Genomic DNA, 10,973 nt, shown 5'->3' with positions numbered 1-10,973 from the left:
GGGCGGCGGGGAGGGCGCAGGCAGCGGCTGGGAGCGCGGCGGCAGCGGCGGCGGCAGAAGCTCGGCTCCGCGGCTGGGGGTGGCCGCTCCACCGTGCCGGGCGCCTGGCTCCCCCTCGCCTCGGGCGGCGGGTAGGTGCGGCGGGCGCGCGGGGCTGGGGCCCTGGGAGCCCACGTGTGCGGGCGGGGGCGCGGCGGGGGCTGGGGGACCCGGGAGACCGCGCCTGGCCGTAGGGGGTGGGCGGCGTGGCGGCCCCGGGTGCGGTGGGTGGCCGGTGGTGTGGTGCAGGACGCGTCGCCAGCGTGGGACCGCCGTGGGGTCGGGGCCGGCGCCCTGCGCTTGTGTGCGTGAGTACTTGTGAAACTGCCTGTTTGTCCACTGACTGCACGGGGGTGTGTGTGTGTCTGTGCGCGGGTGTGAGAGAGGGGTTGAGAGAGAGACGTAACGTGGCTAGTGCATCCATAACCGTGTGTGTAACTGGACTCGTGTGTGTGGACTGCTAGGCATGGTCCTGGGTGTGTGGCCGGGAGAGTGTAACTCCCTCTCACTGTGTGTGTCTGCATGTGACAAGACGTGAATGTTCTCAGTGTACACCTGGCTGCGCGTGCGAGCGGCCGTGAGTGTGTGGGCACGCTGTGCTGCCTGAAGCTTTCACGGTCACGGCCAGTACTAGCTTCCTGCAGTTGTCGTTCACAGAATCCCAATACCAATTTCAGGTGCATTTCCCCTGAGCGTGCTCCCCAGCGTGTGGCACTGTGCAGTTAGTTGCCTTTGGAAGAAGTGGCTGTGGAGACAGGTGGTGGCCAGCAGAGGTGGACGGGTCATGGCCACCAGCTCTTCTTCCTAGAGTGCAAGGTTAAGAGAAAATGTTGGCTTGATTTCCCAACTGGTCCATTAAAATGAACAAGAGAGTGTTTCTTAGGTGGGTTTTGATGGAAGGACACTGAGGCGAGCTTGTCCTTCTTGCCTAGATATTGTTGAGCCGGGCTCCCTGCGTTATACCGGTGCGGGTGACCCTGGGGGGCGGTGGGTCCCCCACTGTTTGCCCGGGTCCCTGTATGGAACTTGGGCATCCATGGTGAGGGAGGAGCCGCTGTGTGCTGCTGGTGAGCACAGGTGGTGAAGGGAAAGGACACTGTGACAGATGCTGTACCCTAGAAAGAAGGAGAAAGTCAGGACGGGACGAGACTCGTTCAGTTCTGAGGAGAGCTTTCACCCAGGAAATGATGAGATGGAGAAAATTAGTAAAAAGTAGAGAGAGTGTTCAGCATTCTCAAGTCATTTTTTAAAATCTATTTTTCCAATCCACTCTTACCCTAAACTCTCTTGTGTTTGCATCACTGCCTCCTCCCGCCATGGGAAATTTCGTGAGCATATTTATTACCGCACAGCTGAGCAGGTCGCCATTTAAGCTCCAGGAAAACTGGATGCACTTCCTAGCTCTCCAGAGCTTCGGGGAGTGCTCCCTTCCTCGCCTGTTGAGCACACGAAAGGCTCAGAGGACGGTGGTGCTCTTGGTTCCTCTGAGTTATCTGGATTTTATTCCTAAATCTGGTCCTTCTAGGGGCTACAGTGGCCTCACAACCAACAAACAGATTATATTTCCTTCCACTCAACTTCTCCTGGGCCTCCCTGATGCTGTTTATCCCCTCATACCCTTCCCCAGGTTCTCCAACGAAAGGACAGCACTTGAAACCCAGCAGAAGTGACCTGCTCCCCACCTCCTGACCCTTCCTCACCCTCTGTTATTGAACTGCCACTGTCGCCCAAGCCACTCTGGCTGGGAGCTGACGTCACCTCATTATATCTCCTCTTCATGAGTGGTAGCCACAGCTAGATCAGTGGGCTGAGCTTGTCCGTTTTCCCTCAGTACTTCTTCAGTCTAATTTTGTTTTTTATTCCCACTGCCACACCCTTATCAGGTGAACCCCACATTTAGGGATTTCCAGAGGTAGGAACAGTTGAAGACTGTGATCACTGAAAAAATGCCAAGCACATGCACAGAGGAGACCCTTGATATTATTGCTGTCTGGGTAATAGGTTAAGTAAATTCTTTGGAAGGATCTGGACCTTCTGAGGGTGGTAGCATTCTGTGACCTAGATGGAGTCTCTTGGCCTTTCTAACTTTTAGTTTCTTCATCCGTGAAATGTGATAGAAGATTTCAACTGGAATCTCGTTGCTAGATCAATTTCTAAGGTTTCTTCTAACTTTGCAAGTCTCTGATTGTCATTGGTGTTCTTTCAGTGAGAAACATTTCCCCTAATGACTTAACGGTTGTCTTCTAATACCTAACCATCTTTTTAAAAAGTTCAGTATGTCTTTAGGGAAAGGAACCAGGAAAAGGCGCAAGGGGTGGAAACAGATTATTACCTTAAATTTGTGGTTGAGGGTCAACTGCCCACATTAAGCCTTTGGCTTGAAGGAGTCTTAGAGGTCACTTACTCTCACCTCCCATCAAGTGCCAGAATCTTCCATGCCATTGCCTTTTTGAAGATTGAAAAAGTGTGTTAAGTCTTATCAAGATAACTTCACACAACGTTGTAATTCAGGGTTTCTCAAATCTTTGTACTATTGACATCTTGGGCTAGATAATTGTTTTGTTGTGAGGGACTGTCCTATGCATCATTGGCTGGTTAGCAGCATCTCTGGTGCCCATTAAATGCTTGTAACAACCACCAGTTGTGATGACCAAAATGTGTCCTTGGGGAACAAAATCCTTTCCCACCCCCAATCCTTGTTGAGAACCACTGTAGTAATTCAAACACAAGTCTTGTGGCCTTGTACACAAATACCTCCTGCCAAAGTAATTTAATAAGTAGTTGAACTTGTGTGTTGCTAGCTGCTTTTCTACCCCCTTCCAACTTAACCACCCTCACACATTTACCTTTCTACCCACTTCCAACTTAACCACCCTCACACATTTACCTTTATCCCTCCTGGTTTCTCACTGCCTTGTTGCTGTGCCTGGGAATGCTCAAGATGTTGCTGAAGGCTGAGAAGCATTTTGGAGACATTATCATAATAATCCTAATAGCACACATTAATCCAGCCCTTATTTTGTGCCAGGCACAGTTCTAAATGCTTTACATGGATGAGCTCATTTAATCTTCATTAAGAGTCCCGTGAGGGAGATAATTTTATTCCCCACCCCCCTTGGCAGAGATGAGGTGACTCAAACTTAGAGAGGTGGGATAACGTGTTCCGAGCTCTCTGCGCTGTAAAGTGGGTGGAGCTGGGTCTGACTCCAGAGTCTGTTCTGAGCCCTCACACTAAACTCTCTTCCATGAATGGGATCTTGACATTACAGGGTGGAAATGAATTTAAACAGCTCCATTTCAGTTGTAGAACCGAGTCTGCTTCTAGGAAGGCTTGAAACTGAAGTTGGCAGTTGTGTTCATTTGAAATAATGTGATTTCTCCCTTTGTCTTCTCCTCTCTCTTTGTCATTCAGGTTATTCAGAAATATCTCCAAGGGTAAGCAGGGGAAGAGGGATGGTGTCAGATTGGGTACACTGGGGGCAGGGGGCTCAGGGGAAAGGAAGGATGGAGAAAAGGAGCAAACAATGGATGAGGCATTCCATTTTCCAGCAAGTCCTCACTGTCACGGAAACTTTAGATATCTCTTTAGTCCCCCAAACTGAAATTGCCGTATTTTTATCAACTCCTTCCTTCTGTCTTTTTAGTCTGTTCTTTCATTCTTCCATGGGGCATGCTGTTTTCATGCTGCTGAGGCAGTAGAAGGTGGTACACATTGGGACCGAGGGACATTAAGTCCAATGTAAATGGCTGTCAAGTAGGCTTATTGACAGGGTGGGAATGACGACCTCACCCATTACTATTAAGCTTGACAATCCAAGGCAAGCCCTAAGAAGGCTGACTGCTGCTTCTAAGACCTTGTATCAACAAAGCCGCAGGTTGGATAGCTGCCAGAGAATAAATCGTAGAGCCTTGGTTTTGCAGGCTTCATAGCTTAAGACAGCGGCTCTTAAGCTTTGGTGAGCTCCAGAATCATCTATAGGATGTGCTGAAACACAGATGGCTGGTCCCTATCTCCAGAGGTTCTGATCCGGTGCTTCTGGTTTGGGGTCTGAGAATTTGTATTTCTGACTACGATCCCAGGTGATGCTGATGACCCACAGTCTGAGGACCACAGGATTAAGACTGAGATAACTGAATGAAGCTTACAACCCATCCACCTGAAATGTTTTAATAAAAAAATATTTTGAAGGTAGCTAAGCATTTGGATTTATGAGAACCAATGGATAGAGCAAAGATTGAAAGAACAGTCACTGCTCAGTACTAGTTCACATCTCCCTTGGAGCCCCTAAACTGTACCTCTCATTCTGAATTTCAGAAAAGCCTTTGCTTTTTCTGAGCTATGGTACTTCTAGGTTAGATTAATTCTGATCTTAGATCTTTTCCTGCTCCCTACTCTTCACACCGCCCCCATGGCTACTTTAGTTGGAGTGATAAAATCCCTCATTACTCACAGGATAATCCAAATGAAAAGTCCTTAAACATCTTATCTGCTGCCAGATACCTTCTGACCAGTCCCTCTGAGATTAAGAAAGGTTTCTTATCTGTCCATCCAGCTTTGGTTTCCTTGTAGTTGCTTTGCATGTTTTTCCTCTACTCAAATCAACATTAGCCCAATGAAGAAACCCAACAGAAACTCAAGTCAACACATATACATGTAACTGTAAATGTGACACATTCCCAAGAGTGCGTCTCTCGGTTCTAACTCTCAGCAGAGAGAATCAGATTGGCCCAGTCATTTATGGCCAAGTGGTCACAGCAGAAGCATTGTTGCCACGGGGTTCACTGTTGGGAGTGGTAGATATTCCCAGTACAAGTGGTCGGGTGGACACTGGAATGAATGTCTCCTGCGTCACACAACTAGTGTGGCAGAGACAAGATTTGATCTCAGGTTTGACTTTCTATGTCCAGGGATTTTCTCCTACCAAAGGGATGTCTGATAGAGAAACACATTAATTTGGCATGTAATAAAGATGACCTGCTTTTATTTTCAAGGTCCCCCCATGTTCGGCGTTCCCTGCATGGGGTCCTGCTGCTTCCATTTGTGCATACCTTTTGGTTTCTGAGACGGCTGTGGCCGCATCCTGGCTCCTCTCTGTCCATCTGGTTTCTCTGCCATGTGGCCTGGCCTCTCCTTCTGCTCACGCGTGTCATGGCTCTAGCCCACCTAGCACCACTCCGACTCACAGATCATCGAAGCTGAGGGGATCCATCATCTTGTCTTCTCTTTTATCTGTACAGCAATATCGATAATATAGGCCAAGCACTTACTGTGAACACTGCTGGTAAGCTCTATATCTCATCCAACTCTTCTAACAAACTTGTCTTTTTTATTTCCCAACATATTATTGTTAAAAAAAAAAAAAACATTTAAGAGAAAAGTTGAAAGAATTGTATGGTGAACTCTCATATACTCACCACATAGGTTCCACAGTTAACATTTTACTAACTTGCTTTGTCATATTTCTATCTATCCACCCCTCTATCCATTTGTCAGTCCATTATTTGGATGATTTCAAAGTAAGTTTCTTATTCTCATTTTTATAATCAGGAAACTGAGACCAAAACAGTTGACATGACTTGCCCAAGGTCACCACCTCTTGTGGAGGGATGGAGCTGAGATTTAGCACTGGCAGTCTGACTCCCAACCCTTTCTTGAGCATCAAGCAGCATCGTGTCTCCTAGAAGGGGAGAGAGAAAGATTCACTCAAGGTCGGTTAGTTGTAGGGCAATGACCAGCACCCAGGTCATCTGATTCTCAAGCTCCTGAAATTTCCATTACATTGACCCAAAATAAATAGTCTACTTTATGAATCAAGGTAGTGATTTCCTTGCTCTGCAAAGACCTGCAGGCTTGGTACTTTACAAACTAACCCGGATCTCTGGAAAATCTAATTTTTGACATGGATGATTTTACAAAACTAATACACTGTCAACATCTTAGAATAATTTATGGCAATGACAGGCTGGAGAATTACCATTTTAGATAACTTTTCACCTTGTTCAGAGGACTTTTATATATGTCATCTTATCTGAACTTTATGAGTAGTAGCAGATCTGCAAGACAGGTGGGCTGGATATCTTAACCATACTGAATAGCTGGAAACCTGGAGATTGTAGAAACAAGGTGAGGAACGCAGAGTCACATGGTACTAAGAACAAAGTGGAGCCTTGGTGAAAACAGCCTCTTTCAAGTGCCAGCAGACACTCTGTAGGTTTTGAGGAGCTACATAAATACTTAGTTAATAAAATTGAGCTTGGAAAGTTGAGATGGGGGCTATTGAGATCCTTTATGGGTTAGCTTAGTGATTTAAGGTCTGTATTCTAAAGCCACTGCCTGCTGTGGCCTTGGACAATGTCTCCTTTCTATGCCTCAGTTTCTTCATCTGTGAAATGGGTGTAATTGCAGTACTCCTTCATAGTGTGGTGTGAAGATGCAATGAGGTAACACATGTGAAGGGATTGGTACTTAGTATGTGCTCAACAAATATCAGTCATAGAAATCTGCCATTGCTTCTCTCCTGCTTGCTCAGCAGGAATCTTGTCTTCTTTGTTAAATGAGCCCCTCTAAAATCAATGGGTCTAGAGAAATCTTTTTCCTGAGGGGTTTATTTAGGAACTATTGGAGGGAGAGTGTGCTCAGCAGCTTTTTGGGAGGAGACTTCTTATTAGTCCAGTAAAGATGCAGATTCTGCTCAAGAATTTCCATCCAAGCTGTAAATAGCCCATGTCCTTTGAGATTGCACTAGGATGCTTAATTGGATATGATAATCAGCACATGATATCTGAAGTGGAGAGTTCTGTATAAATTATTTTCTAACCCAGGAGGTTCAGAAGGAATAGAAAAGAGTGAGAACAGAAGAAGTAAGTAGGCTGGCAGAGACTTTTCTCTTGGCATACGTATCAAATACTGTAATCCAGGTCTTTCTGCCAAGAGGGCATTTAAATAGATAGGGAAAGCTCTTAAAAGGGATTTCAGAAGGATACGCTCACCTGTGTGGTTTGCACTCCATCCTTGCTGAGTTTTCCAAAGTGCTCTCCATAAACCATCTGCACCAGAGTCGCTGGGACATTTGTTAAAATGCAGATGCCTGGACCTACTGACTCAGAGACACTTTGAAGGAGGCACCCAAATCTGCAGTTTTACAAGTGACTAGGTATTCTAATGTTGGAGACCCGCTGTTGTCAGCAACGTAATTCTGCAAAGTCCAAAACACTAATTTTGAAGACTTTGTTTAGGTGGAATGCAAATTTTAGCTTGATCTCCTCTCAATTCCAGGCCTCTGAGATGGGTGTGTATTAGATGCTTCAGGCTTTCTGAGAGTCAGCTTTCAGGGGCCTAGCCTATAGAGAAGACGAATAATTTCTGTAACCACATCCCAAAGTAGAAGAGATGAGTCCCCAGGCGCATAGCTGCCTTCATAGAGAAGCAGAGTAGGAAACATCCAGCCTCCAATGCCTGGGGCACTGCCAAGCTGGAGACCACCTTGTCACAAGAGCTGCCTAAAAATTATATTGTGAACTCCGTGGGCACTTGCTTCGTAAGTGTTCATTTTCTTTTCTTCTTCTTTTTTTTGCAACAACCTTGTGAGCTTGGTATTATGCTTATCCCTGTTATACAAATGGGGGCACTGAGGCTAAGAAAAGTAAGTGATTCTTCCAAGGGTGTATAACTGGTAATCAATAGAACTAGGACAGATACCAAGGCCATACTTTGAATTGGGCTGGCAAACTCTCTGACTGGCTGCCTGTTTTTGTATGGCCTGGGAGCTGAGAAGGGTTTTTGCATTTTTTTTAACTGTTGAAAAAAAATCCCAAAAGAAGCATACTATTTTGTGACAAGGGAAAATTGTATGAAATTAAAATCTGGTGTCCATAAATACTTTTTATCGGAAGACAGCTGTGCACATTCATTCACGTACAAAAACTGTGGCAGCTTTTGTGCTACAACAACAGAGTTAGGTAGTTGCGATAATGACCCTGTGCTCCAAAAAGCCTAAAACATTTGCTAAATGGCCCCTACAGAAAAGAAAAAAAAAAGGGGGGGGGGATGCCAACCTCTGCTTTAAACCACTATGCCAGTGTGCCCCAAGCTTCAATCATTTGAATACTACCTTTGTGATTCTCGCCACCTTCTCATGCCATCTGGAGCAGTGTCTGCCTAGCACTTTTCTTAAGATCAATTAGTTTTCTTTAAATAAATTTATTTTACAAAGAAACAAAAATGGAAGTGGAAACCAGTGCCAACTGCAAGCAATAGAGGGTAGCTGTAGAAGCAAATGCAACGCATACGAAACAGTGTATCGGATTTCAGCTAGGTAGTTGGCACGGATACAGATGCAGATACTGTCACTGTTTCTCTCGTTTTCCTGCAGACCCCTCACCCTTTCTGTGTACACCATCCTGACTTCCAATGATAAACCTGCAGCATCTTTGGAGGGCTGCCCTCCGTCTGCTATAATCGGCCGTGCTTACAAGCACAGTGGGCTGGAGGTCCCTGGGAAACCACGTCCCTCTGTGGAGGGCCCTTAACCGATAAATGATGGTTGTGGGAGTATTCATACCCCAGCGACCTCCCCACTTGTCCAGGATAATTCTGAGGCACGTTTCCGCCATTTCCCAGAGCTTTCGTGTGAGATTAAGCTTCAGTGGCTTAAACACATTCCTCCTTGGCTGCCTTTCACCCCCATCCGTGTATCATTACTTCCCTGTCAGTCTACCTGCACCTGCCAAATGAACAGTGTGCATTTATTTGATCCTCACCTCAAGATCTGCTTCTTGGAGGACCTCAGTTAGATAATCGTGTTTCTAGCAAAAGCCTGTGAGCTTGAGACCTGTTCTGTTCTTATTATAAAAGAGAGATTACCAAATGTCAGGAAGGTTTTGAAGATGAACTAACACTTATTTGAGTTCTTTTCTTCAACGTAAATAACAGTGATTAAAATAGAAAATGAAAGGAGAACACATTTTTAACCATATGATCCAACAGTACTTAATGCTCTATCCACCTACTGCCTAATATCACGTGCTTTCTCCAGTGGCAAGAGAACCACACTTGGGAATTGATGTTTTACCTTAAAGAATGGTCCTCAGACCAGCAGCATCAGCAAATTTTCCACTCTAAACCTACTGAATCAGAAAGTTGGAAGTGGGGCCCCGCTATTGTGTTTTAACAAGCCTGCAGGTGATTCTTAGGCATGCTTAAGCTTGGGAACCACTGCTCTCCAGTAAACAGCCTCTTATTTACTTCTGCTCTCATTGCATTCCTGGATTTCCTCAGAATTCAGAATCATCTCAGACTTGCTTCCTCCCCTCAACCGTGACTGACTGATGGTTTTCTGGCTTCTGTGTGAGCCTCCCAGCGAGGTGGACCTTGTTGCTTGCCAAGACACACAGGTCAGTAACTGGACAGCTCTGATGTTGGATGACCTACTTCGGAGTGAGTCTCAGACTTCTCTTGAGATTCCATCTCTCCTTTGGAGACACAAAGACAAGACTACTTCCTTCTCTAATTATCAAGTAGAACTTTCATATCATATTATGCCATTCATTTGACAAACACTGATCATGTGTGTCTCTTCTCATAGAACTTGTGGCCGAATTAGGGGTGAGACGTTCATCAAGTGATCAGAAATGTAAATACATAATATATGTTTAGAGGAAATCCTCTAAGTAACAAATATGTAGAGGAAATCTCTGCCTTTAAAAATATCGGATTTCTAGAAATACTCTAGATATAATCTGTTCAGTGTTACATGAAACAGAAGTCAATGTTTCTTCTTTACTTTTCCTCTAGTCCATTCTTTTTCCCAAAAGGTAGATTAGGTATGCTTCTTACATATTCTTTCATTGTTAAGGGCTGTCCTCAATAAGAGTTTTCTCTCAAAGGAGCAAAAATTTCCACCTGAGAAATGTGTATTTATCCAGGAAGAGTATTTTCTTAGTCAATTTGAAAAAAAATTAAAAGCCATTTTGCATCCCAATTGTACGTATCTGCATGGTGGTCCCTTCAATATAACTGAATTGGCATCTGTATGGGTTTTCAGTTATGGGAATGAAATAGCTAGAAGCTTTTTCTTTAGGGCTAAATCTTTCCAGGTGACTTAGTGCCAATGGCATTTTGACTGCCATCCCTAGAAAGACATCTGCTAATGTAGGTCCAACTCCTGGAATACAGGCTCATTTTTTTTTTTTTAATGGCTTACGCACCACCATTTAGATGTCTAGATAACAATACGATTTTTTCAGTACTAATTTACAAAGAGAAATTCTTTTAAAGAATATGTATCAACTGAGGTTTAAAAAAAAAAGTGCTGAAACAGCATTCTACCAATTTCTAATATTTTCCAAAACAAAGTCCCCATAAATAGCTGAGAAGAATTTTTTTCTTCTATGTAGTGAGAATTTGCACAGTTGCAATTTTTTGGATGATCCAAGAATTTTTTTTCACAGTAATGGTTACTAGGCCATCATGATCACAATGGGATATGGAAGGCTGCAGGGATGCTTGGGTGTTTGATCCTGGTGATATTGTGTTTTGGTACAAGTGGCCCTACTGGGTTCGGGCTTGAAGTGATGAGGCCAGCAAGAAGCTTTTGACACCTAACTTCTATCAAATATATGGCCTTACTTGATTACAATTACACTGCTCTTCTTTTTGTCCCCCCTGCTCAGAGCTGTCTATGCTCATGCCCAGTAGATGAAGCCTATTTGAGACAGTTTATGTGACTTGAGCCTGCATTCTTTTTTAAAATTGGGAAATGATTCAAAACATTTGGTCTTTTTCTGGGGATATAAGAGACAGAACTGATTGTATAGACTGTCCCAGTCCTATAATGTTATTGGGAGAAACCCTATCAGTCACCAAAATTATAGTTCTCATTTAGACATCCTTATACACATGCTGCTTGAATGCCTCCAATGAAAAGCGACTCACC

At 44.5% G+C, this 10,973-nt stretch overlaps 1 protein-coding gene across 1 annotated transcript in view; it reads left to right on the top strand.

Annotated features, from left to right (window-relative positions):
- HTR4 (5-hydroxytryptamine receptor 4) overlaps positions 1 to 10,973 on the top strand; it is a 165,848-nt gene that overhangs the window by 490 nt on the left and 154,385 nt on the right. The gene's annotated exons all lie outside the window — the stretch shown is intronic.

Source organism: Phoca vitulina, unplaced genomic scaffold (genome assembly GCF_004348235.1).
Source record: "Phoca vitulina isolate PV1807 unplaced genomic scaffold, GSC_HSeal_1.0 scaffold83, whole genome shotgun sequence".
Lineage (NCBI taxonomy): Eukaryota > Metazoa > Chordata > Mammalia > Carnivora > Phocidae > Phoca > Phoca vitulina.
This window is presented reverse-complemented; position numbering and strand designations above follow the sequence as displayed.